General features: G+C 40.9%; 2 long non-coding RNA genes across 3 annotated transcripts in view; one reads left to right on the top strand and one right to left on the bottom strand.

The window, feature by feature from the left end:
- The window catches only part of LOC112557504, a 41,934-nt gene extending 36,832 nt beyond the window's left edge, over positions 1 to 5,102 (top strand). The window contains exons 3-5 of the long non-coding RNA XR_003097961.1: positions 1,534 to 1,684; positions 2,509 to 3,941; positions 4,398 to 5,102. This is a non-coding gene — a long non-coding RNA (uncharacterized LOC112557504). The remainder of the gene's footprint in view (positions 1 to 1,533; positions 1,685 to 2,508; positions 3,942 to 4,397) is intronic.
- Positions 4,938 to 17,444, bottom strand: part of LOC112557505 — a 40,062-nt gene continuing 27,555 nt past the window's right edge. The window contains exons 1-3 of one of the 2 annotated variants that reach the window (XR_003097962.1): positions 15,124 to 15,289; positions 6,236 to 6,338; positions 4,938 to 5,071 (exon numbers count right to left, since the gene is read on the bottom strand). This is a non-coding gene — a long non-coding RNA (uncharacterized LOC112557505). Of the gene's footprint in view, positions 5,072 to 6,235; positions 6,339 to 15,123; positions 15,290 to 17,444 lie in introns of those variants that run through there. The other variant, XR_003097963.1, reaches the window with a different exon arrangement.

Here is a 17,444-nt window from a genome sequence, read left to right as displayed (position 1 = left end):
ACACGAAGGAAGGAGTGTGTTCCTCCGACATCGCACTGAACTCAAGTCAGCTCAGAGGCTCCGGCATAAATTAAGAGGGAAGACCTTAACACTGCATGCTAAATAATTGTAGATATTCCAACATGCCGGGGACATGTCCTTCATGACGCTTTTGATTTACATTGTACGCCGTTGATTTACGTTGTACGAACTGATTTCTCAAGGTGTGGGGAGGGAAGGTCGGGACTGGAGGGGGTAGGTGGCTACGTGCCGTTCCCATGACGGTTGTTGTTGTTGTTTGCAAGCGCGTGCTTAGTAGCTATGACGCTGACTGATTGCCTTCTGACCCGGAAATGCACTTTCTTCTTCTCTTCCTCCTCCTTCTCCTCCTCCTCCTTATTCTTATTAACACACCTGAAACACTGAAGTTCATTTCCCGTTTCATTTGAGATGGAGAAAGGCATTTTTAACCAAATCTGTAAAAAGAGGAAATAAAATTTATCAACATCCGAAGGTTCACAGAGAGTTAGCCCTGCCATCATCTTCGTCAAGCATCACGCTTAATTAACTTTATTTGTTGTAGAGGTCGTTCTTAACTGATGTCGTCCAACGTTTGACCAAGTTGGTTGTCTGTGAAGATCTTAAAAAGAACCAACGGTTCGGGACATTGGAAGTTTGGTCAACAAGCTGCGCTGACCTCACTGGCCAATACAATGACACTTACACGAAGTTTGACCCTTTGGCACTTTGCTTTGTCTTTAACTTATGGCAGTAGCACTGTGTATACTGGAGCGGTCATAGTTGTTGTTGTTGCTGCTGCTGCTGCTGCTGTTGTTGTTTACCTCTTCTTGGTACAGTGACTTTTATAGTAGTAGATGTCATGGAGGTCAGAGGTTACGCACTACAATCGACCAAAAGTTAAACTCTGTGTTGTGATTTGACCCCCAAAAAAGTTACATATGCAAGCCTTTATTTCAATGCCCTTGATGACACAAACAGGAGATTTGGGGAAGTAGGGGGCGGATAGGGTGGGAAATTAATTCAACAGAAGTAGGTGCATATTTTAAGGACAATGCACACCGTATGCACACTTTGAAGCAGGATGAGTTTAATATAGAAGAGGGTTTTAAATACCCTTTTTTTTATGTACCCGTTCTGTGGCATTATATGCAGGTCCCACATAAGAATGGAGCCGCCAACTTTTTGAGAAGGGGTAGATATACATAGTGCATTCCTTAAATATTATTCACACCAGGCACACCTTTAGAACATGGCTTCTTTCTCATTGTGTCTTTTCTTTTCAGCCTTTTCTCTAAATATTATCTCTGTCTTTCTCATTTTGTCTCTCACCCTCCCTCACTCACCCCCATCCTTGTAGCTATAAATCTCAGGTGCACTATTAAAAGCCTGCATAAAGTTTATTGTTATTTACCTTCTCTCACACTTTACCTTGCATCTTTGCTTTTATGACTAGCTAGGACTCAATAAACATCGTGCATATATCTCTCCTCTCGCGAATGGTCTAAGGTCACAAGTTGTGGAATTTCCTTTTAGAAACTGAAAGAGACAGTGTTGGAGCAAGTGAAACATCTTTCAGAAGAGCATCTTTGAAGATCTGGCGCTTGATGACACTGAGCAATGAAGAGTAAACTCAGAATTGTGACTTCAGTTCTTGGACACTTGGAATAAGAATCCAGTTACACAGGTGAAGAACAGGAAAGCCTGTATTAGTAATTTTTCTTGATGTCATTCGCTTTTTAAAAAATGGATAAATGGATAGGTGGACGGGGTGGGGGGGAATGAATAGGTTTATTCAGTTCTTTTCTTGTCTAAGGTTTTATCTTGATGATTGGTTTGTATATCAATACACCCGTCAGGAATGATGAAGATAGGTTGTTAAAATGGCTGACACAAAGAGAATTATTCGTCAAAATAGAAAGGTTGAAATGATGGATATGTCACAGAGTTGACAACGATGTAGTTTATCTCTCTCTCTCTCTTGCGCTCGGGCACGTACACACATGCACGCACGTACACAATTGTCCATTTGAAACACTCATCTGCAGACTTACTCTAAATGATGTATCTTATTCTCTCCCTGTGTGTGTGTGTGTGTGTGTGTTTTCTGTTTTGTTTTGTTTTTTTTTTTTTGCTTGTGTGTATGTGTGTGTGTGTTTTCGTTGTCGTATTCAAAACCGTGGCATAATAACTGTCGGCGTGATTGCTTAATTAACATACAGCCCAGCTTTTCTATTGGCTGTGGCCATGACACTCTACCTCAGTAGTGTTCATCTGTCCGTGTTCACTGTGATGCTTGCATCTAGAAAACACAAGGCGGGATATAATTTCAGAAATTATGCTGTGAACTAGCTTGAAAACATTGAACTTTCTTAGGCCCTTAACCCAGCCCAAGGGTTAAAGTAAAAAATTTTTAAAAATCAGAAATTTTGGACTGCAGACACAACGCCTGGACAGCGCTCTCACTTCCAAACTGATGTTCCTGTTTAACTATCGGTTTCTCTCTTTCAGCAGATGTCATTGTCGGTTCTTTCCTTTCCTTCATCAGTCGGCACCGGCCTCTTATTATCGTAGACGATCCCCTAAATCATGGCAGCACGCAGTAAAGCAGTCAAGGCCTGGGAGGGCGGACACCTCCTGGTCCAGAGCCAGGTGCGGGCTGCGTCTTGGACACAACATTTGGAGACGGATTATGCTTTCGGTGCTGTAAAGGAGGTTTGATTAGCTGGGTGCTAACACCCATAAATTGTGCCCTGCTGTACCTCTTATATCTTCCATCGGCACTTTTATTGTGTGGAAAGGATTTGTCGTTTTTCTTCTTCTGCATCGTTGATGACGACGGATGGCCACGGCTTTGGTACGTGGTAAGCTTTTAGAGTGCCTGAGGAATTACAGTGGGTCTTAATGAGTGAGTTTAGTTCATCGCAGGATGATTATTTCTAAAATCTGAGGAAATAGTGGTGTTCGTGAAATATTTTCTTTCAAAAATTGACCTTTTGACCTGAGACCTCTGGACTGTCAAACATATTTCAAGTTAACTGCCAAAACAAGACTTTGCAAGAAGAGCTATGAGAGCGAAAAAGAACTGTCAATGCGAGATGTCATGTTGACAGAAGATTATTAAATGACTAATTTAATTAAGAATTTTTATTCTTTGATTTTTACAATGCAACAAAATTATTATCCATTGATGCAGCGTTGAAGCTTTGGGTGATAAACAAAAGTTGTTTTGCTTTTCATATGTAGTGTTTGCCTCAAAAATAAAAGTAACCCTTAAAGAAAACAGTTAATAAACCAGGATTAAATAGAGACAACTTTTTGTAAGCACGAGTATAATACTAGGCGTTAACTTCCGATGAAAGTTTTGTCAGTAATATCATAATAATATATTACAGAGAGAGGAAATAATGGAGTACAGACTTTATCATCAGTTGTTGGTTGAAAATAAAATTTCTATAAAATTAAATAGAATTTGTAGAATCGCAATATCAATACTAGTAACCAAGGCAACGGAGAGTGAATAGCGAAACTGGTGTGGAGAAGTTCGAGAAATACAAGATAGCAAGGGAGAGAACTATTCATTTCTGCAATTTAAAGGGCAACAGGAGTGTAATAATTTTTCTTCATGATCGGGTCAAGTCCATTTTAAAGTAATAATTCCCGAAATATATGTTCATAATTACGCATAATTTTAAAGATATAAGTTTTCAAAAATTGGCACCATGAAGTTAGTCTCTGTAATAGCGAGCTCAGAAAATCTGTACATGTCTTCTAGTCAGGTAAAGAAACACCATGAGGTTATCGAGTTCAAGAAGCAAATTTTGCCAAGATGAAACGAAACTGCTGATTTTGGAAGACAGCTTTACACTTTTGAACTTTATTTAGAAGTTTCGACTGAAGTTACAAAAAGAAAAAGGTCTCAACGGAGCTCACTGGACAGACTGGTAAGGAAATCTTCTCCAGATGAAAATTTAATGGGCAACAATCGTAGACATTGAAATTTGTGTTTTCTGTATTTGATTTTATTCTTCGTTTAGTACGGTTGTTTATTCTTTTACAGTTCATATGTTATTTGTTTGTGTTCCTGTCCCTCGTATGTTGTCCATGATTGGTTCTTGTTCTTAAGAGCTAAGACCATCCTCCTTAGGAGTGTGAGTATGCGCTTTACAAATTTACAATTATTATTTGTTTTAAATAATAAAAATTTAATTTACAGTATGCATTGTTTTGAACTCACTCGCAATGAAAATCTTCCGTGCTTTGTGTGTTCAATTATATATTTCATAGTTCTTAAAAGTGTATAATGTTTTGTTTAGTCTTCTTGCTTAATATCCAACCCTTTATAAGACCTAAGTGGAATTACATGGCAATGACTAACCAACCCATGCTATGGATTTCAGGCCGCTACAGTCCAAGGTTTCTAGCGCCGGAAACAACAGACAGAGGTGAGAGGTCATTAACCATTCGACGAGTGCTTCCAAATTCTTGACTCTTTGTGAACATAGTGGTGTGTCTCATCGCAACTCCCTCGGGGCAACTTTTTCTGTTGATAGCTGTCGAGCCCACACCGTGAGGTCTAGATGCTAGGAGGATGGGACACTGTCGCAGGGACGAGGATTCTTCAAGTGAAGTCACAACTGAAAAACAATGAATAAGACATTCATTAAAATCAGCTGGCTCTGAAAAAAACAATGAAGATGAAGAAGGAGATTAAGCAAATAAATAATCAAAAAAATATCAAGGTAAGGAGAGAAACAAAATGTGAAAAAGAAATACCACGAAAAACAAAAGACAATAAAAACTGGACTTGTTTTTTCAAACAGGACCAAAGAAAGGACAAAAAAGAAAGAATAAAGGAAAGAAAAAAGAAGGAAATACATCCACATTTCTTTCGATTCTTTAGATTAACTAACCTGTCAATGGCGTAGGTCTAACCCACAGTACTAGTGGATGTGTAAGCTGACGAGCACTGCTATACTCGTGGGATGGTTGACTGGTGAAACGTGATTCTAAATCTCGGCCCTCGTTATCGCTTGACCATGATGGACGACTTTAACTGCAGTCAGACGACAATCTGTAATGAGATTAAAGCCATCGCCCTGATTGAATTGTGTGCACTCATTGACGTGTGTGCTCGTCCTCTTTAGTGCCCACCCTGTATCGTTTCAAAATATATCGAATTTCTTGCTGTAATTCACAATTAAGGGATACAGTTGCCGCTAGACCTGATATCCATCCCGTCCTCTCACCGCTGTCCTACCCGCTGAAAACTCTTTTTAAAGTATTATCGCCTAATCATGCAACCAACAGTTCATTCCCTCCTCCCTCTGTTTAACACCCCGCTCCTCCATCCGCCTCCCAACAAACACAGGACCTTGAGGGATACTGCGAAACCTTGCTAATCTAAGCCAGAGTCAAAATGAAAGAGAACTAATCAAAGAATGAAAGGGAAGTAATCAAAAAGTTTAGCACGCTTGACCGAGGAAGACATGAAGCGACCTCCTGAGGATCATCTAGGATCTACTGGGGCAGATGTCGCAGAGAAAGACGCCAAAGAACAACACGAAAATTCACTCGTCAATAAAGTCACCGCTGCCTCCACGGCATCTTTTGACCCGGTGGCTGAGCCCTCGGCGAAAAAGATTCTTGCTCTACCAGCATCCGCAAGCAAAGGGACATAACTCCCCAATAAAAGCCCGGCACTAAAGGAAGACTTGCTTTGACCAAATGTCAGCTTCTTTTTTTCTGCTCGAAAGAAACTGATGTCGCAAACTCTACCTAGCGAAGATGCGTGACATTCTCCTCTAATAAAAACAGCCGAGCAGCCATGTTCTTTCTTGTGTTGACCAGACAACCCTGTCCTTGCTTCAATCTGCTCCGCCCGCCAGTCCGGTACTTTCACTCCAGAGGGGAAATCACTCAGTAATAAAGCAAGTCGACTTCGTAAAGCTTCCTTATTTTTTCTTCTGGTATCAGGGAGCAGCTTTTCTTCTGATTCCTGTTGTTATGCTGAACAGAATTCTTCTTGTTATGCTGTAGATATACTTCTGCATGTCTCCATTGTCTGGTAGAGAAAAAAGGCTAAATATTTTTTTATTTAGTTGGTTGGATTTTTTTTTCATCTCTCTACATAGCTATAAAGTTACATCTTTAACCGGAATGTCAATCAGCAAAATGATTTCGTAAAGAAATCTCCACTTTTCAACTAAGCCAAAAGAAACACGTGGTTGCTACTTACTAGTCCGACTTCCTCCAGTAAAATATTTCACTTGTTCTTGAAAGATGTCCCTTGGAACTTCTTGAATGTACTTTTATTCCACAGAGTTGGAGAAGAAAATCATCTGCAACAAAGATTTGATGCCGCTTAAACTAAACATTTTCCAGATTTATGCCCCTAAAAATTTAGGGATTTAAGTGTTTACACCAAAGATTAGTCTTGTATCATTCATGTAATGCAAAGAAGCTTAACAATGGGATCCAAATTGCTACCCCACAATATGCTAATTATGTCCATTCCAAGGTTAGTTTGTACACACAAGATACACAAGAGCATTCCACACTTTACAGGGAGGTACATAGCTGAGATTTCTCCAAGGAAAGCCAACAATGTCCTCTTCAATTTCCAAACAATTGATGTCAATGACTAGCTTTTACTTATTCCACTACCGATTGTCCAGCGTGACTTTCAAACCTTCCAAGATTGGATCAAAAGAGGATAGCTGTCCAAGGCCGCAGAACCTTGTTGCAGTTGACAGGTGAGTGTTTGGCGGTAGACGGCTGTCCCGCAGTATGGCGCCCTTCACACCTCATCGTGTGACTTTCGTTTTCAGATCCAGTCTCAGGGACGAGGAGGGCTGAGGTGGTCGGCTCGTGCCCTAACTGATTGTCACCCCTACCGAAGGTATTGTCCCCCATCCTGCCCTATTGTCCCCGCCGCACAGGAAGATTGCAGGAACAAAAGGACTGGCATGGTGTGGATGTACATTGTTGATGCTCTTCGATGGGGAGAGGTTGGGAGGGCGGAGACACACGGACAATAACCAAAGGTCGCCAGTAAAGATTGTAACTTAGACAGTGGAAGCACATCGACAAAGACTGTGATTGTCATAGCATAGCGAGTATGATGCCCAATGGTGACATATTTGCTGACCAATGTACACAGGTCTGAAGAAAGTACTGAAAGGCGCAGCCAAAGAGCTCGCCCCTTTGATCAGTCGGTCGCTTCCTTCAAAGGAATTTTTTTCAGGTGGAAACTACTTCGCCCGTCCTAATTTTGTCAGTCGCTGACCACAAACAAACTGCATAAGATAGGTTTCCCTTCGGAAGGGGAGTGTGGCGGGTAAATGTGAAAAGAGCCAAACTGTTTATCCATTTAAATTGCACCGTCCATGTTGAACTTGTTTATGAATTAATTTTTATCGAAAGGTCAAGGCATTTTTTTTTTACATCAGTACCAGTTTTTTATTTTAAATAATTGATTACGATCATGTTTTGTGTCTTAATAGCCACACATAGTTTTCATGATAATATTTTTTTAATCGCTCCTGTTGTAGATGTGACCAAGTGCTGTAATAAAAGATAAACATAGTCCAGTAACATTTGGTTGTAGGGGAGTGAGGTATCAGAGACCTTACTTCCCTAAATAGGCCAGCTTCACGTAAAGGTTGTGACTATCTCATTTCCCTCTCCCCCACCCTCCAATACCCAACCCACAGCTGGGTCAACAAGGAAAAAACACGCTGCACCACACGGGTATCGAACCATAAGCAGTGCGTACCTACGGGTTTGTATGAGTTGCTCCAATCACTGGGTTAAGCGCTTCCCCTACAAATTATTAAACAAACTGCTTTTGTAGTTGATGGGTGGTAGGAGAATAATAACGGACTTGGAACTTTCACGAAGATTTATTATGCTTCTTCTACCGTTGTGGCAAGTCGTGGTTGTTTTGAACATCGCGTTTACGAGTGTGAGGACCATTGAGATGTTTTATTGTGACTTCATGTCCTGACAACTTCGCCTTGGACGTGCGTCCCAACAAGTGTCAACCATAAACATGCAGGATCATAAAAATATATACGCGTGTCGGCGAGGCGATACACGTGACCATCGATATGTATAGTGCGGTCATGGACATGCACGTGTACCCCAGTGTGTGTGTGTGTGTAAATGTGACAAGGTGGAGTTCAGTCCTATCCCACTGTCCATACCTGCTCATCGGTTATCTCTATAGAGCATCTCCTGGCGAGGTAAGTGATTGTAAAGTGTTGCAGGTCAAAGTTTTAAATAAGTACACTTTCAGCTCCACAATCGAACCCACCAGACGAGGGCGGCTCATGTCATGTGTGTGTGTGAGATTGACTGTGATGCTGGTCATGGTTCCGAAAAAAAGAAGGGAAGTAAATAAGAAAAAAAAAAATCCCAGACAAGATCTCATATGGATAGCGAGCCACCTCTAACGACCCAACACACCCTCTCAAGTTGCAAACACCCCAGTTCTCTTCCCCTCTCCGACACTGATGTCTCGCCGCCATGCTTGAGCCCTCGAGAAGATGAGACAACTCACGTCGGATCATTCGAGAAGCAGGAAATGGTCTTCTGCTGGCCAGTAGGTAGCGGGAACTGCATCTTGCGCTCAGACCGGACCATCCTGTCGGGGGTAAGGAGAGGGAGGAGGGCTGCTTTAGTGTACGAGGGATCCTCCGGGCGGGAGGAAGGAGGTCTCAAATCAAACTTTATGTTTCGCGCGGGTCTCCGAGGCGACATTCCTGGCCCACTCGGGCCCCGGGCTTCAGACGCCGGGGTTGAGTCGAGGACTTGTAAATCAAGGCTACTTTGCCGACCCACGGCTTTTCCTCGGCGGTTTACTGCCGCTCTAGTGTTGTGGCTCGCCCAGGATTGGAAGTATAAAACCCAGCATGATAAGAAATACTCCGTCCCCTCGAGAGAACTAAGAAGACCGCGCTTCAAAGGGCGCCATCTTGAGTGAGTGCCTTGTGCGGTCCTCAAACGGATATATTGCAAAAAAATAAAAATAAAAAAAAGAAAATCGATAAGCAACGGTACTGGATCCTTCAATCGGTACCCTTACCTCTTCAAGTCCCCCTTCTGCACCTATCAGAGGAGGTTACCAAAAATCGGGGCGGAGAAAAGGGGATGAGAGAGTGTATTGAAGCATGGTGGTCGCCATATTTCTCAGGGGCAGATTAAAAAAGGTCATCACATAAGAGGGAGGAAGGCGGGGAACGGGTAGATTTAAAAAGAGATATCCGCCCATCTGTTTTTATTTTGTGTTTAAACCATAATAATAACGCATTAAATAAAAATATGGATATGTTTAAGTCTGTTTTCAAATCTTCATTCAAGACATCCATCTTTCGTCATTATTTTCATCAATTCTCGTCTGTTGGTTGATTGTTTCATGGCAACTGGTGACTGACTGCTGCTGATTTATGTCTTAATAACAAACGATTTCAGCCCATCACCTAGAACGGCAGCCGTCATTCTGTCTGTCTTTTTTGTCTTCTGTCACGATTGATTAAAAAAGTGCTTTGACCTATCCGGCTTCTCTGAAGTAAAGGGTAAAAGGAGAAGGTCTTTTTGAAAATCTGCAGACCAAGAAAGGTGGACAATTAGGACTGGTACAAAAAACTCAATGGAAGTGATTGCTTTAGAAAATATCGTCTGTTGGAGTCCCTGTTGCATCCAGTAAAATCTTACCAGATATCACTATAAATAAGTTTAGGAATGAGTTTATAAAGTTTAATGATGGGAATATGTTCTCCGGTATTCAAACAAATATAATTATGTTCATTCCGTGCAAACAATAAAGACGAGGAATACTTTTTGATAAATTTGAGGATTTGCTGAACAAGTTTCTAAGTATTTTTAACATTCACAAATGCTTGGGTTTGTATTTTCTGCTGTAAAAGGAAATGAAGATTAAACAGGAGGGGAAGGAGTATTGGGGAAGCGAGGAAGATGAATTCTGAGAGGACACCGGTTAATAACAGTCTCACCCAGATAAACATTGGAAGAGATAGTCGCAGACGGCTGTAGTCTACTCTACCCACACTGTGCGGTGCTTGTCGTGTCCCTTGTGACTCAGTCCGTCAACAAACTAACGACCCAAATAAAAACCGTAAAGACAATCGCTCTGCTCCCCCAATCTCCTCTCCGCAGCTGGACGATGAAAGACGACGACGACACCTAAGAACGTCTCATAAAATTAAAGAATAAGAACAGAAAAAAAGTTCATCAACAAATCTTCTTGGAGGTTGTCGGGAAGGGGAAGAGGAAGACTTCCCTCGCGCCGGCTCGTAAAAGGCGGCCAGATGAAGGACACGTCTCCGACTTCCAGAAAAGAGCGGAAGGAAATAAAACGTGCCACGTGGTGCTACGTTCAGTCAGGACGTAATTAACGCCCTTGGTACAGTACAGTTCCCCCTTTGAGCTAGAATTCGCGAACGTTGCCTGGTCGTATGTTAATCTCCGAACACCCGAGAACATAAAACCGTTTAAGTGCGGCGTCTGACATCAGCCACGTCTCCTCTCTCTCTCCCCATCCAACATGTCTGACTTTGGAGTTAAACTTTTTTTTGTTTTTTGGTATTAGTTGCAGGGATTATCGCAAAGCGTCCAAGAGAAAGAGATAAAGGAAACCTCATCGAACGTCAAAGTGATGGGCGATGAAAGTTATCTGATTTCCTGCTCCCTCGATGATGAATTCCATGATTAATCTCAGCGACGTCATTACCACCCGGGTGTCAGGCCAACCGACAGATGTCCAGCTTTCCGTGCCCTTGGGAAATTGAATTTTTCCAAAGTTTCACTTTCGCCAGGAGAGATAGTGTCGTAATGTAATTTAGAGAGAGTAATCGGACTTTACAAGGGAGAGAAAAACTGTTGTTACCCGGATGCTGTGAAACCCATGTCTCAGTCTAATTACGAACATTCCGTACGGGGATTCTAAATGAAGACATTCAAAATTGGTCAGATTACTGAGTTGTAGGGTGAATTAAAAGAAGTAAAATAAAAAAGTCGCATTTTTGAGGTATCATATTAATATGTGTGTGTATTCATAATTGGTGACAATTTTTTTTAATTGAGTGTTCTAGTGTGTGAGTGAAAGTGAGAGGAGATACAGGAGACAGTATTGTTCCCAGGATAGGACCTTTTCAAACAGGAGTTATTATATAGAGTGCAAATATACTGAGTATAGCAATAAACGAATTTTGAAACTGAGCGGAGTTTGAGATGCGGTGTTTATATTTGTGTGCATTGTTTTGTGTGTATGTCTCCTCATCTGCAACCGCATATATTAGAAATCTTTATGTTCTGCATATTCATCAACCACATCCACGTCCATTTATATTTTTAGTTTCCTTGTTGATACCATGCTGCAAGAGAAAAATATTACAAGCAAGAAAGTTCAAGGATGCTGAGTGGTGAAGGCATGATGACAATTGTCATCTCTTGGTACTAGTAATCCTGTCCTGATGACAATAATCATCTCTTCAAATAAAGACAGCGGCGATAACGAGGACGTCGACTATGAACACAACGACGATTTCCGCTTGCACTCATTCTCGTCAGGCAAAGGTGGCGGTAGCAAAATGAGATGATGAAACCTGTTCACTCACAGCATCTACGCCATCATGTTACCCACAATTTACTGGTCAACAATGCCTGTAAAATTTCATCAACAATAAGATTTAAAGTAAATATAAACAAATAAAAAAAGGAAACACAAAAGAGAAAGAATACCAATCATCGCAATTCACAACAAAGAAATAGAAAAGTCCACAAATATGTGTATCATCTAGTAATAACAGAAGGAGATACAGAAAAGGACTCGAAGAACAGAAAATCAAGCTATAACCAATTTAAAAGAAATTTGGAAATCTACATACAAATAGAAACACAAAATTAAGAATCTACATGAGCAACATCCTGTCATCTTATTCCACGGGAAAGAAGTCTGTCAGCTATTAGCAAAAATCAGGAAAAACTAGAGGCTTCCCAAATCAAAAGTCGGAGGAAACTCTTCAATCACTGAACTCAAACATATTATTTAATATGTACTTATACGTGCATAAAATTAATTAGCAAATATTTTGTGCGTATATGTAAAGGTTAATATGTTTCTAAATTACTCTCCAAAGATCATGATAAGCTTTGCTATGTCTGTGGGAGATATCACAATCCACTTGGATAACAGAGGGAAGATATCTTGCCCTTAAATGAAGACAGATTGCCAGATACGAGAAGCGAGATATAACAGAAACATACAAACTTTGCTGATACCAGATAATGGAGGGGCAACACTACACCCGGGGCTTCAGTGAAAGGGTATAAAGATACCCTGGACTGCGACACAGAAGAAAGATAATCAGACCCAGGAGGTGGTCACTGAACAAGGATAGCGAGACCCTTACTTGCCCAAGAGGTTAGACACTGTGTGGAGATAATCACAACCTTCAGCTCATATTCACGATGCAGGTTTTCCAAGTGGGTAACTCTACCCAGCCTGAGTAGGGCGACTACCCAGAGAGGGTAGCTAGATGGATGCCGAGTGTACATTTACCTCATACCCATCATCCGGGGCTCGGGCCGATAACTATACACGTCTCTGGGTAAATTCGAAGTCGATTGCATTATTAACATCTATTGGTTCACAAGGACCAAGCCAAACTGCTTCCTTTTAAAATAAACAAAATATTTTCCTTGCTCGTAGGCAGTTGATGGAGATGATTTTTTTTTCACGTCGCCATGTTTTAAGTATGTGGCCATATATAAAATGTTAACTCCACTTTGTCAACAATTCTTCCACAGTTTAAGACATTTTTCTTTAGCTACATCAATTGAGACGCAAGGTCACATCATCGCTCAAAGTCAGAGACCACCTTTACACCTGTGAGCGATGCACACCTGTGAGCCATCCACTCGAGTAGCAGCCTCCATGTTCAATGGGAGATTACTTCCTCTTTCGCATTTTCCCCCGCTGAGCCCCTCCCCAACAAGAAAAATGGCACAGGGAGACAATAAGGGATGAAAATAGGATTAGAGGGGTGAGATACTGCGTTGCTGCCTTCATCATCGTCATCATCATCATCATCATCATCATCATCATCATCATCATCATCATCAAAACGTTTTGTTTGAGTCATGCACTAGAGTTGATAGATGAAGATGACCGTGTCATCACAGGCTGGTCCTGCAATAGCCAATTACTTTTGCACAAAAACAGTTCAGCAAGGGAGACTACAATAGGCAGGAATATCGCCAGTTATTGGTTCCTTCAAGCCTTTTGTTTGGGTAATGTATATTTATAAGTAAACAGAGTTATGTTTTCATGGTCAGACATCACCTATGGAATGTCAAGAATCGTGTTGTCGATTAATTTATCTTCATGTAATCTATCCCAATCTTACGTGCGGATGCAGGGAAAGTGACTCACGATGTCATTGATACTCCACTCTACTGATTGGAGGTGCATCCGCCTTGCAGTGTTCCATTCATACCTCAGTGATAAATGTCAATCAACTTCAGTGACAGTTCCACTGCGTGCGGAGGGCTCTGTTTTGGGCCCGGTTCTATTTTCTATTTACACATCTCAGCTTGGTCCTCTCATTGAGAAGCATAATGTGTAAGAGTTTGCAGATACTAACCCTAAGAACTCAAAATTTTTTAAGTCTCTCTAGACTCCATCCAAGTGGGTCAAGCTAGACGGATGGACTCTATGTTGACAATCTTCTAACTATGTCTGATCAAGTTCTGTAGTCAAGGGTTATTTCCATACATGGACGACTCCGACCAGTCGAATACTGCTAGACAACTGGTACTTCGTGACCTACATTGGATGGAGAAGCGAATTGAGCATAAATTGTTAACCTTAACCTATGGCTGTCTTCACGATGCCTATCTCAAGAACTCATTCGCTGCAGCGGAACCTTCGTTCAGCAGCACACTTCAGACCGAGTGTTCCAGGGAATGCTAACAAGAAGACTGCGTTTCAGATCCTTCTCCAATGTAGCCCGCTTTGTGGAACTCGCTTCCCTCTCGACCCTGATAGTATGGATCTTTCAAGAAAAATCTGAAGACTCACTTGTTTAAATTGAAGTTTTCATTTGACCTGCTGCTGCTGGGATCACCGCGCATTGAGCGCATCTTTGTGATGCGGATACTGGCGGGCTATAAAACTACATCATCATCATCAATAATCTGAAACCTAGCAATCAGTACTAACATGTTAAGGGGTAGATCATAAGATACCTTTGTCTGACAATGAGCTTTTAAAGTCCAAACGTGTTCTCCTGCATAACAACAGGCAGGGAGACAACCAGACCATTGAAATCATGGACGGTACACAGATAACAATGCCCCGGAGATAAGACTTTACAGAAAGATCACCAAAGCCTGCCAGCACAACTGAAAACATTAAAAATATTAGTATTTATCGCACCTATCCATCCTGCAATAAACTTCCTTTCCATTGGCTGCTTTCTCTCCGTAATAATATTACAAGCTCACATAAACTAATATTTTCCATTTAATAATGTTTTCCTTTTTATTTCTTTTTAAATAGTACATGAAGCTGATGGATGTAAACATTAGTTACAGTCTGCAGTCCACTGGATATAGTGTTACAATAATATAGCTTTGGTCTTTCTCCCATCACGCAATTAATGTAACTGTAGATAAAATATTCTGTCGTTTATGATTGGATGCGTGCATATCTCTGACAATCCTTTTTATTTATTTATTTATTTTGTAAGTGAACTGATTTTTTAAGTCGCCCATGTGCTAGACCTTAACGATTCATATGAACTCTTTCCCCAAGCCAACTGGCTTAGTTCTTCACAAGAAACAAGTCCAGTTACTTTTCCTTTAAGCCTTCACATGCACAGCAACGATGGCAGCTTGGTTGATTGATTGACAAGTGTTACTTCTCTTTAGCCGAACATCACTATTTCAGACCACAGTAACATGGCCTCCTGGGTGTCCTCCGGGCAAACTACTTAATGAGGGTGGCAGAGCTTCACGTTCTCACCCGAGTTAATGAGGGTAGACAGAGTGTGATGTGTGTACAAATCTTAATGGAGGCAAAGGAGGATGACAAATGCTTACGACATCGACAGCAGATGTGTCCTCAGATCCTTGCATGTGCATCAGCTTCTGCGACCACTCACAGCCCTGAGGGGAGACAAGTGTCTGATCGCATGTGCTCAACCTTCTTCAGCCTGATCACAGCACGAAGGGGACACAACCAGCAACAAGTCAGTAACTTTTAACCCCCCCCCCCTCCAAAAACAACAACAAAAAAAAACGAAAACAAATAAAAAACAACAACAACAAACAAAAATTTAAAAACATAAACAACAACAAAAATCCATTGTTAAAAATAGAACTAGAAAAATTGCGAATTTTAATTTTTTTTTATATAAAACTGTCGCAGTCATGTATCTACAAATATTCAAAATTTTGGATGTGCGGATGCAAAACACAAAACCATCTATCATGCACCTAACGACTTTGCTATGAGACCAAAAATGCAATGATAGGTATGATACACAACGTTGTGCGCAAGCGTAAATATAGAAGGTGAACTGGACAAACATATATATATATAAGTATTTGTTACTGAATAAAATTAGTGATACTTCGTTTCCTTCATTGCAATGGTGCTGAACTGTGATCAATGAGTGTGCTTATTATAGAGTCTATAAGTAACAGTGTAGATGATTACAACTAGCAACACTATAATTAAATGTGGAATAAAGATGGTTTATATTTGTATTTGTACTGACCGTGGAAGGAGTGACTTGTGACAGCTGGTAGGGCATGGGTAGCCGGCAGATTCTCACCTTTTCCCTTCCCAGCGGTTACCTCCCTTAGTCGGCTGTCAGTTATCTCTCCTGAGTATCTGTGCGTATGTGCATTAAAGTGTTGTGTGAAGGGGTGGGTGAGTAAACTGGTGGACAGGGATGTGTATGTTGGGGGTTAGGGTGGTGTCGGTGGGGCTAGGAACGTGCATCATGTGGGTGGGAGAAAGGGGTGGAGACTACATGCCGAAGTGAAGGACACAAAATGGCAAGAGGAAAGGCAGTGAGGTACATCTTAGTTTGCATCTGGGCTGTGCACGCCACCCGACAAAATTCAAATAAGATTGTGAGTAGAAAGTTCGGATCGAATTAAGCTTTAAAAAGATATTTTTATAAATAAGTAAAATCCATGAAAATAAATATAAATGGTTCCAGGTTCGATTTGTGCATAGGATATTAGCTACGAATATTTTTTAAACAGAAGAGCTTTAAGTTATAACATAATTACCTATTATAACCAAGAAAAATAAAAGATTGAACAGATACTTTCGGAACTATAACTATGTCGAACACTTTTGAAGAGTATTAGAAAAAAGAATAAATAATAAATGTAAACATTAAGTTATTTAAGTTATTTTAAATGAGATTATAATGTCTAAGAGACTGTTGTAAGTTTAGTAATGAATGTGCTATTAGTGTCTTAAATAAGGCGGAGGTGTAAAAGTACACAAAATGACTGCAATGGATGGATAATAACAAATATGATGGATGAATTGAAGTTGTAAATGTCTGCAGTTCGCTGAACTAATGTCTGTTTAGCGCTCGCAAGGTAGGATTTCTCGACATAAATAATAAATATTGGAATACGAGCACCAGACAATGCAGGGCACGTTCCTGTATTGTGGAATTTGTATAGACACGTTCTACATCGTTCATCCCTATGTATAAAAAACATATATACATATAAGTCCCTAATTCCAGGGGCCGCCACACCAGTATATACTAAATATAAAACAGAAAGAGAAAACAACTACACAGCTGACGGTAATGTGGCTGAAAAAAATCATTGTGTTTGTTGTTAGTCTGCTAATATTTACTAATATTGCCAGAGACGGAGCAGTAAGGTATGTTTAGTAGCATTATAGTGCTCTGCCATCATGAGAACATGCCGGGCCGCCACTTGGTTTTATTGACATTGGCTGGAGAAGGGGCCACTGATTCTTTTTCTGACAAGGGCCGCCACGAGCATACAGCCGCCCCTGCTAAGTGTATGTGTGGTGTTTTCTTTTAATCCATGTATATGCTCTACTTCTTGTTTGTCACTTTGTCAACCAGAAAGAAAAATAAACAGTCTGGTACTTTTAAAAAAATAAATAAGACAGATAGCACTTATTTTTGTCTATTTTTATCAATTTATTTTTGGAGGTGTCACGTGAAATCCTGTCGAGACAGCAGCAAAGGCAGTGGGAGGCTGAAATCACCGCCCAGGCAGGTCTGGTGACGTCAGCTAGTTGACCTCACGACCCCTAGCTAGTACTTCTGATATGCCCACCCCACCCCCTTGCCTAATTTCTCGGTCTTTAGTAGGCTACCCTAGGGCTTGACTACAATGGCGGCGTCCTTCAT

This window comes from Pomacea canaliculata, linkage group LG2 (genome assembly GCF_003073045.1).
Source record: "Pomacea canaliculata isolate SZHN2017 linkage group LG2, ASM307304v1, whole genome shotgun sequence".
In the NCBI taxonomy this organism is placed as follows: Eukaryota; Metazoa; Mollusca; class Gastropoda; order Architaenioglossa; family Ampullariidae; genus Pomacea; species Pomacea canaliculata.
The sequence above is the reverse complement of the archived record's forward strand: the minus strand, read 5'-3'. Positions and strand labels throughout refer to the sequence as shown.